Genomic DNA, 11897 nt, shown 5'->3' with positions numbered 1-11897 from the left:
TAATATATTATATGTTCTAACAGATTAATATTGATCAAGAATTAATTTTGAATTAATTAAGTGATCAGAAGGAGACTAATTAAATATATGGGTTGATTGTGTAAATCATCCATACTTATATAGTGGACTAATGCTTCATGGATTATCAAGTTGGGCTAAAACCCATAGGATGCTCCATGGTGTTTATGGAACCCATGGGTCATGGAAATGAGAAGCCATAACCGTAATTCTAACACACTATATAAGCTCCATGTTCTTCACCGAAATCGGCCGCTAAGGTACACAAGTGCGGGCTAGCCGATTTCTAAGTGTTCTTCATTTCTCTTTAAGTTATTTCAAGTGCATTTGGTGTTGTGTGAGACATTATCGCACTTGAGGTGCTAACCTCACAACGTTTTCAAGGAATCTAAGCAACTAAAGGTATGTATGTCTTACTAACTTTTATGTTTAAAAGTTGCCATGTATGCTAGATAGGTTACGAACATTGGAAAAAACAAATTTGCATGTATCATAGATAAAACGTAGATCCAAGGTTTCTTGGGTTACATGTACACCATAGGAGTGTTAGAATGCTCAGAACCCTACATGTATTTCAAAACATACCTTATTTGTGTACTTTGCTTCAATATAGTTTTATAATCTATAAAGTTTTTAAAATTCATAGCATTTGAAAAATTAATGTTCACTTTTAAATTTCCAGTGATACACTCTCAACAATGAATAATTATTCTTCTAAATATATTGAGTCTTTACCTTATCCATTTTAATCATTGTTGGACTTTAGTCTAAAAAGTCAAAATTGTCAGATTTTCAATTGCTATTTGTAAGGCTTTTTCTTTTTCACAAATGGAGTTTAACTTAATAGACAACTTATGAATTTTTAGCAATCCATAGCAAACACATTAAAACTCCCACATGTATATTTAATCATCAATATACATTAAATATTCAAGTTTGAAATATATCTCAACCTGGTTTTAAATCTACCAATAGATATTGTTCCTTATAATTTTAACAATAGGAATCATCGCCGCCGCTACCTTCCTTTTTCTTTCCCCCGAACTTGATTTCTCACTCTCCTTCTGATTTTGGAGCTCGCACGACCATAATAGTAACATAATAGAATGTCTAACTTTGTTTCTGTCTATTTTGCTGCTCCTGGTATCATGTTCATACACATACATATTAGAAATCTACCCTTTCGTTCTAAATTTAGAAACTAGATTTAAAATGGAAGTTTCATTGTATTTTTCCTTGTAATTACTACACAAGATGAATACCCTTATGTTTATAATATTTCTATATCCGGAAAATATATGTGAAGGATATGATTCCTTATGTTTCTTCTTTTCTTTAAATACGTCAAAAGTTTTGAATTTTACAATTATCTATTCTCTAAATGATTGCTTTTGTAGAAACACTAAACAATGAATGCACTATTTTCAAATATTGACATTTTTACACCTTTCTTAAAATAGCATTTTACTTTGCAATTTTCAATAAGTTCCAAAACTCTCAAACTTGTTTTCATAAGTATTCTGATTCCTCGTAAACTTGAAATTTTCCAGACTAAAACAATTGGACAATTTCTTAAAATTTAATATAAATATTTCTATACAAATTGTCACACCGCAAATCCGAGAACGACAGAAACGTTCTGAGGCGGAGGACGTCATGTAAAGTATCACAACACGGTATAATAGTAAACAAGTAAACAACATCATCCATTGCATTAATATAAATTTTAATACAAGTGTGTTCTGTAGTATATAAGACACCAAAACATAAATCAAAATATAAGATGAGTCTTGAATGCGCTCATCTTCTCAAAAGCTGGCATCGGTACCTGTCTACTGATGACCTGAGAATACAAGTTATTTTGAAAGAGTTTATCAGCATTAAAGCTGGTGAGTTCATAAGTATTTAGTGTCTACGTTTGTATCAAAATGTTTGAACCGTTGTTTAAAGTATGAGTTTGTAAACGTTTGTAGTAAAAGTATGTGAATGTTTGTAAGAGTTTGTAACTCCTAGAGAAATCCTATCTTTTCTACTAAAAGTAACCTTCTACCAAGGCACAACTGTTTTGTATGTTTGTTCTTGTAAAAGTGTGTAATCTTTCCCAAGTGTAACTATCTTCATCAAAATATAGTTTATACATTAATGTTTAGATGAAGAGATCACCAAATAAATGTAACGGCTAAATTAATGTAGTACTGTAGTGTTGTATTATAGGAACTACTGTTGTACTAACTACCTTAAACCGGATTTATATCAAGGTATTATGTGATTAATTGTACCATACTATCGACGAAAAACACGACAAACTATGCCGTCAAAAGGTATGACATTTGGCACCCGAAGACCTGCAGGTCCCGCTGTAGCTAACATCAAGGTGTAGGATAGTCAATCCAGTATAGATCTATACACAAACTCACGCTCTCCCTCCAGGAGATTCTGGCTAAAACTCGGGCCATGACAATGAAGGCATGCTCCGCTACAATGGATCACATTTATGTTAACGTATTCTTTTATATGTAATGTATTGTTACTCATCATAGTATCGTTGTATATGTTCTCATCATAGTATGGTTGTATATGTTCTCGTCATAGTATAGTTGTATATGTTCTCCTAGTAATAAGTAATGACTTATGAATGAACTGACTCTTGTATGCTTCATTATAGTTTATTAGTAGACTTGTTTGTATGACTGAATGTACTGAACTGAGATAAAAGTCTTTATATCTATACATATATACATAATATATAACTAAGGATTCAACGACACTCAGACAAACAACCGGGTACTTTAAGACCACAACCAAACAAGGACAGGAAGTAATGTGGGTATCTATCCTAAGTCCTTCAAACCTTATTTATATAGCTATATATGTAGTAGACATTGTTTTAATGATATATAAATTTAAAAACTGTAAAAGAAAGGTTTAGTATACAAAAGTGAATTTGATAAAGCGTTTGGCATGTAAAATAGTTTGATAAACAGTTTGAAGTCATTTGTTTGGTAAAACAGTTTAAAGTATGGAAAATCCATTAACATGCTAGTTATTAATCACATGCGATTGATCTAATAACTAACATGATTCAACTTGTATTCCCCCCATAAAGCATTTAAAAACATTTAAAAGCATTTCAAAGGCTAATTAAGGGGTATGAACTCACCTGTAGTGAGTGGTTTGGATGAACGGATGGTATATGATGCTAAGTGTCAAGTGAAGACTTGAGCACACAAACGGATCCTATGTAACATGTAATAACACATATATGTATTCAATTAGTCATTTAACAACTAATTAAACAATTTAAGACACCCTAGGATATGGAAAAAACCCTTTGATTCAAGTGCTAGAAGTATCAAGGGTTGCATCTAAGGGTTATATAGCCACTTAAGGGAGATTTCGGTCCAAGTGGTATGTTTCTTGGGGTTTTTGGTTCATATGGCTTTCGGTCAAAGAGGTTTTCGGTCCAAAGGTTGGCCTAAAAGTCTTGTTCTTTGATGCATAATGTGATTTCCAAGGGATTTCAATAAGTAAATAAGTGTTCTAGACTCAATACTAAGCATTAGGAAGTCTTAAAGTCATAAAGACAACTTTCTTTAGCATTTTCGGTTTAGGGAGATGCACTAACCGAAAACCCCTTTTGTTCTTGGAAAAAAAGACAGTTTCAAGGCTCTGAATTAAGTATCCTTACTAGATAACAAATATAGGAGATAGATACTTACAATATGGAAGCAAAGAAGGTGATTTTCAGCCCAAAACACTAGTGTGTTCTTGGTTTAACTAAGAACACTTGAAGATCTACATAAATGGAATGATTTCATGGATGAAATCATGTAAAAACACTTGAATATGGGAGGAATCAACTAGATAGGGTAAGAAACACTTACATTCTAAAGATTTAGAAGGAAAAATCGGATGATACTTGAGAGAATTTCGGTCCTTGTTCTTGAAAGAGTGAAAAAGTGACAAATATGGCTAAGTGCCATATATATACTCAAGGGGGTTTCGGCCCAAATAGTGTTTGGACCGAAAACTCCTAACTCTTGGAGTTTTTGTGAAAATAATGCAAAATGAACTTAGGGTATCCTCTCTCCTATTATTCCTTGAAGTACTAAGCTTTTAAAACACATAAACTGACCCCCAAAATGATTAACAGATAGCAGAAACAGTTCCGATTTCTATTGAAGTGGATGATTGTTCAGAATAGAAATTTCGGGTTGCCACACAAATTCCCTTAATGACGTGATAAACCTTTAACGTTAATTAATCTTTTAGTATTTTACTACTTCATTTTATCGCCACACATATATGTTCCTTTCTCTTGGAATTATTACACATTTTGATAATAGTGAGATTACATATCATTTCTAAACACTCAAAATGCTATCTAGACAATGTGATTTAATTTATCATAAACTTGTATATACATATATATATATATATATATATATATATATATATATATATATATATATATATATATATATATATACATTCTTCGAATACGGTTTTATTGTAGAGAGAGTACCAGTATTAGTAAATATAGCTTCAGAAATCTTTGGCCATTTCATAATTTGTTTAGAAGATGACACTTAAATAGTCTTTACATTTGAGATGTTGCCTACCCTAAGTACATTTCTTTAGGAGCTTACCCTTGATCGCTTCCCTTTCATTCGTGCCATCCCTTCTTATTTTAGAATAAATCTTTTCCCAGATTTAGTAGCCAACCTGGAAGCAAACAAAATTTTCCTAATCTCTTCATTATTAGGCGGAAAATTTACACGTAATGTTGATTTAGAACGCGACTAAGGATCAATGCGAATTTAACACTGAATGCAGTTGGTGCTTTAGCAAAATTTATAGCGCTCTTTTAAGTCAGATAATATCTAACTAGACGATCTTTTTCTACTAGGTCGCCATGGTTGGATCATGATTTCCATGATCCTAATTTCTCACAATCTAGACTGTAGAACTCGAATTAGGGAAACACTAATTTGACTATAGCTAAAGAATTAGACTCTTCCTTTGAGGAAATAAACCCAAAATAATCAAAGAACGCTTCAAGTCACCACCTCTCCAACTATACAATTCTTTCAACCGAGGGAGACTGCGACAACCGTCAAAATTCTAGTCGGTTCTAGACTTGAATAAACTTAGTTGCACATATAGGCACAACACATTCTAGACTTAGTAATGAGAAACTAAGTTATAACCTACTAGAAACTTGGAAACAGATAGAAACAATGGATAGTGTACTTAGATTTCAAATTGATATGTGAATTCTACAACTTTTTAACTCTAGTGACTATCGATATTCAGGTCACTCTTTGACTCGAACACCTTTTCATGAATCATATACACACATCATACACTTAACCTAGTGTTATAAATTCGGTCTGAGTATCGTAGGAACTTGAATTAAAGTTGAAAAGTAGGGCTAGTATACTTGATTCCACAATTTCGCTTGAATCTCAGAATCACTACATAGAATGCCAATAAACTGATAAAATAAGTTACAAACATTATTTATATCTATAAAAGAGTTATAATACATTAAGATACTCTATATCCTACATGATATTTTAAAATGTCCAAATTTTATGACATGTGTCGGAATTTTATAAAATGAATACAAGGTTTATAAAATTTTAACTACCTCAAAATTTTATATTATGTATAACATCCTTAATTAATTATAAGCCATGGAACATAAATTTGATCATGGAATAATAAATTAGGAATATTAGCGTTATTTATGAACATAAGTGTTAAATATTTATACAATTCACCATAAAAGTTTATACTTTATAAAAACTAGATTTACAATATTTATAAATAAATAAATAAAAGCTAAAATATATCCTTTTATTCTCTCTTAATTTCGTGCACACCACCTCCCTCCTTCTCATTTCACTCTCATTTTCCAATCCCACACTCCATCACTCTCTCACTTCCCTCTCTCACTCTTTAATTCCCTCAACACCATTTTCTCTCTTCCCCTCTCTATAACCACGAAATTTTTCTAGAAAATGTAGCCAAAAACACACCTTAAACTCTAAATCTTCACCACCTAGGGTTGTTCTTCAAGTTAATCACGAAAATCATTCAATCCTCCTTCCAAGTCTTAAGTTTTCTTACATATCTTCTTCTTCTACACCATTCTATGGATGGATTATGAATCATATGTTCATAACCACGATTTTTATGATGTTGGAGGTAGTATTTCACCCAAAAACCAATAGGTATGTGATGATCTTCAAGATTAGAGGCTTGATCATCAAATTATGTTGTTAAAAAGCATTCAAACAGGTTTATAAATAATTTATTCCCAAATAAATATCTAAAACAACTTTTCTAATCAAATCCGATTTTTCCCAGTATTCTACCAACAAAATGAGATGTTCTACAAATTCTCAGAAAATAATTCATTTTTCTCGAATTATTATAATTATTTCAAGAAAGGAGGGATATAATTAATATAAAATACTTTCTAAGGTCTATAAATCATAGGTAAATTCTTGAATGACTCTAAAGCGAATGATGACATCTCACTGATTTTCATCGACATTAGTTATTGTTTGCTATGGTTTTAAATTTTCTTTTTGTTTATTCAAATAAATTATAAAACCAGTTTAAGGAATGTAAAAAGGCTATAAGATTTTTTGTAAATCCTACCTAGTGTGGAGTACTCAGAAAAATATTTTCAAAATTTTTCATAATGCGTTCCTATTTTTCCATGATTTTTGTATTTATAATGGACTAATAATAGGAAAATATTTGTACTCATCCAAAATTCATGAAAATTTACCAGAAGACCTTAAAATGAATTAGAAATATAAATAAAAAAATTTGATGATTTTTCTATTTAGTATATTATTTTTCACCTATTTTCTAAGATTAAATACCCTTAAATCCACAAAAATCGATTTCAGTATATAAAAATCACAATTGGTATTTTTCCTGGATTATGTACACTATAAATGAAGTTTGCAAAATTTTTGGTAATTAGTCACCATTTAATGATTATTCATGAACATAAAACAAATAAAAATAGCAAAACTAATTGAAAAATATATTTCATATTTTTCACAGCCTCTATATGTATAATAACAGTGCTAAACAAAGTTTGGGTCATTTTTGAAACAGTTTTCTATTTATCACCATTTTTATTCAAATAAATGCATGAAAATCATAAAATTGGGTTAAGCAATTTCGAAATCTATTTTTATATTTTTCCCAGCTTAAGTATGTGTAATGGCAGTAATATAAAATTTTTGGGAAATTGTGTTAACTGATTGCTATTTTTCATGAATTTTTATCTATTTAGAGAATTTAATATAAGAAAATGGTTATGCATATCTGTAATCCATGAAAATTTATCTGGCAGTCTTTTAATGCAGATAGAACCAAAATCTGAAGCTTGGTAATTTTTATTAGCTATTTTTATTTTTCACAATGTTACGGTTATTCAAGAAATTAAAATGGTGAAAAATAGCTAGGCCTATCAAAAATGCATGAAGAATTATCTTAACATCCTTGACTTCATTTGAAACTAAAACACAAAGTTTGGGAAACTTTATATCTAAACTGATTTAGTTTTTCAATATTTAATCATTGGAACACCTTTAAAAATGTTAAATATTAGCATTTCAATAATGAGAATTTTTCCACTTAAATTGTGATATAACAATTGATTCATTGAAATTTAATTTTCACAGAAAAATGTTTGTAACTTATCAATATTAAATTTAGACACAATGTTGGCATAATTTTATTTGTAGTAGTAAGTATACTAGTGTTAGATTTTGATTAGAGACTCACAAGTGAATACCATTATTATAGGAAAACAACAGTGGTACGAGTGGAGCGTAGTTCCAGGCACCATTTGCATCATCTCAATACATATTGTGAGTATTCGCGAATCCCCTATTTTCGATTTTTATGTTTTGGGGTGGAAAAGCATGTCCGAAAAACTATTTATTGTTCGTTGTATTTAAATTGATTTGTATCAAACTTGATTGCTATATTTTGATATATCTCTCTATGGATGTCTACGCAACACGGAACATGAGAACTTATCGTCTTAAGTCCCTTCCCTTACACTTTTCTCCAACCATTAACTCTTTGAGCCAATGGTCATTATGGATAGCGCTATTAGGAATTGACAACTCCTCATTCACCCGATTGTTGGAGAACATGATAATGTATAATCTCTGGAACGATAAGGATAGATCTTGATAGGGCATCTGTCATAGGCTTGATTGGGAACTCATTGTTTGCTCATACACATACAACTCGATACTTATTATAGCAATAAACTTTGTATCTCATTATAAAAACAAACTTTTGTTACTAAATACTTATTTACTTGTTTTAGCAACAAACTGTCTTGCTTCTTGTTGTAACAAACTTGTTTGCTCCTTGTAGCAACAAACTTGATTGCTCATTATAGCAATGAAACTTCTTTACTCATTTTAGTAACAAACTTTATTTCCCATGAGAATATGAACGTTGCATCTCATTAGAGCAACGTACTTTATCTCTCATGATGACAACGAACTTTGTTTATGCAAACTTAATACTCATTTTTGCAATATATTTCTATTTATGGAAACTTTATTACTCGCTTTAGCAACAAACTTCTATTCATGAAAACTTATTTATTTATTTTAGCAATGAACATTTGTTTATGGAAACTGCTATGAATATTCAGATTATCATGAATTTCAAACTATATTATGTTATAAACTTGTGAGTACTCGCCAACTATTTTTATAGTTGGCGCTTGTTTTGCATGCTTTTTCAAGAATCATCGAGTAAGTGGCACTTAGGGACACATCGATGTTAGGAGCATTTGCATGTTTTGTATTTCAATTTACATTGTAATTTATTTTAAAATTTGTTCAAACCCATTGTAAATTTGTAATGATTTTTAATACTATGGTTGGTGTTGTCTTTTAACTTTTGCTATGAAACCCTTTATACTGCCACGCCTCGTGTTTTTGCTTTAGCGGGGTGTGAAAACAATGTACCATTCGTAATCGTACTATTCATCACGCTTTACCTGCAAGAATTAGAGAGATTTAGGTACCCAAACCATCTTGGGTCCTTGTGAGGATTTCTTAGCAATAGGAAAAATCTTAGTCTTATCAACCCAAAAAGATCTTTTTATCAAATCATTATTCTTCTCTTTTATTATTTTGAAAACATCCATTTTATCATCACAAATATTAAATTCGAGTACATTATATCTTCATTGAATAAATCCTTTATGTTTCTTAGCCATCTTTTTTTCAAATGCCTTTTCCTCCTTTTTCAATTTTACTTCGTATTCCTCGAGAGAAATCTTTGGTTCTGAAACAACACTACTTTTTCCCTTTACATGATTTGATTTTTGGACTGGTTTTGAAAATTATGGTTTTGGAAAACAATTAGATTTCATTTTTTCAAATGGTTTTGAAACATGCAATTTTGAAACTAGTGGTGTTGATTTTTTAACTTGTGTAGAGGATATTGGTTGTGATTTCAGAATGGGAGCAGTGTTCTTATTTTGATTTGAAACTTTTCCAGAATTAACAGAATTTTGATTAGAATTCAAATTTTTATAAAAGCGTTTTCTTTCTTATAGATTTTTCCTATATCTAGCATTCAACTGCCTTTTCTTTTCAATCAATTCTGCAGCATATCTATGAATGTTAGGCTTTGGTTTGTCCTTTTGGACTGGCGTATCAGTTTGCTCCAAAGAGATTTCACTTGAAATACCTTTAGTACCGCTAGGACAAACCTTATCATAACAACGATTAACACGATTCAATGGTTCTGAAAAGTATTTTGCCTTTGCTTGCCATGAGGTCATATCGGAAAGACCTTTTTTTTCATCTACATTGTCGATTGGTCATGACCAGAAGAATTCATCCCAATCTTGTTCATTCTCGCTATCAACCAGGGACATATGTTCTGAAGTATGATTTTTGTTCAATCTGATTTTTACAAAAACTTGGTTCGGAACAATTTGTACTTTCGAAAAAACTGTTGCTTTTTCATTTGAAACCTTTGAACCTTTATTTTCTACAATAAGAACAAATTCGATTGAATTTTCAGAAATCAAATTTTTATTTGGTTCAACATCATTTTGTACAAACTCCAAACAATGAACTTCCTCCTCTACAGAAATCTCACTCATTTTCCTTTCAACGAAATCAGAAGTATTCTCCGAATTAGGATTATTTTCTACATTCAACTTCTTGCGTAACCTGTTATACTTCTGCATTAAAGTCCATTTAATTTCTTGCTTATCTTTTTCTGTCAAAATTTCTTTCAACATATTTTTGTGTTCTTTGGACTTAATGTATTCTTCTATTTTCTCAAGTCCAACACCATAAGAATAAGAAACATCATCAAAAGAAACAACAGATTCACACTTATAACAATTTTCATTGATTTCATCCTTATTTAATTTAAGAAAGGGGAAAATCATTTTGTTCAATCCTTTTCCTATTTCACAATCAAGATGCAATTGAGTGATACAAAATATAAATGCTAAGCAATTAAATTTAAAATATTCCTTTGTTTCAAAAGTGCACGAATGTCTCTCTTAAGATAAATAACATCATCATATGACCTACTAAGCTCTAATTCCAAGGCCTCTACTTTTACTCTCCTATCTTCACCTTTAAATGTCTCCTTGTTAAGTTGATTAGTCAGATTGAATTACATAGACGACCTCATTTTAAACTATCACTAAAATTAGAGACAGTATACTTTAAATCATCTAGTTCAGAGTCATAGCAAGAAACATGAATGTTAAGAAATAGAAGTATAGATTGTACGTTATCAATCACCTTCTCACAGATCCTGCTAATTTGATCAGTCAGGTTAGAGTTTGTGACACGAGTTTGGGTGAGACGAGTTGGATCTTGCTAACTATGATATAACCGGTGAAGAATATGCCCTGATGGTTTCCAATCCTAGAAAGTTCATCAAAAGAAAGTTCCCAGCCAACAAGAACAGAAACTGGCAGGGAAGTTATAGTTCGGAAAAGGTGAAGGAGGAACCAAAGATAGGTTGGAAGTCAAAAGAATCCAAGAAAGAGGCGAAGAGTTGTGGTGACTCAGGATTTGATTGCCATTATTGTGGAGGCAAGAATCACTTTGAAAATGACTGCATGCTAAAGAAAAAGGAAGAAAAGATTAATGAGGATGATGAGGAAGCGAACCTCTTGAGACGGTTGGAGGAGATCAAGAAAAGAAAATCAGCAGCTAACAATAAAACCATGAATGCTTTGATTGTATCGTCGAAGAGTGAGGAGAGAAGGATGTGGATTGAGCAGAAGGAGAAAGAGTTAATTGGGTCTAAGGATGAGTCAATCTATTTGCAAAAAGACAATGTTAAGCTTTTAAAATAGCGAAATGTTTTTTTGTTTAATTGCTAAAAGACTTTATTTTAATATCACTCAATTGCATCTCGATTGTGAAATAGGAAAGAAGATACATCGCATGATTTTACCCTTCCTTGAGTTAAAGGAGGATGAAGTCGATGCCGAAGCTTACAATTGTGAAAATGTTATATCTTCTGATGAAGTCTCTCCTGCCTACAAAATTGGTCTTGACAAAATAGAGTCCTACATAAAGTCTAAAGACCATAAGGATATGCTTGAAAATCTATTAGACGAAAATGATAGATTGAAGTTAAGAACCGAAATTGTACATAAGTTTGACTAATTGAATGCCAAACAAAGTTCAAAAAATAAAACTGAAGTTGAAAATGCATCTGAACTTAATGTGGATGATGACATGAGTGAAATCTCTATAGAGGATGTGGTGGACTGCTCTGAATTTGTCAAAAGCGAACCTGAAACTCACAAAAATCTGATTTCTAAAAAC

This window comes from Lactuca sativa, chromosome 2, assembly GCF_002870075.4.
Source record: "Lactuca sativa cultivar Salinas chromosome 2, Lsat_Salinas_v11, whole genome shotgun sequence".
Lineage (NCBI taxonomy): Eukaryota > Viridiplantae > Streptophyta > Magnoliopsida > Asterales > Asteraceae > Lactuca > Lactuca sativa.
Note: the sequence above shows the minus strand (reverse complement) of the source record.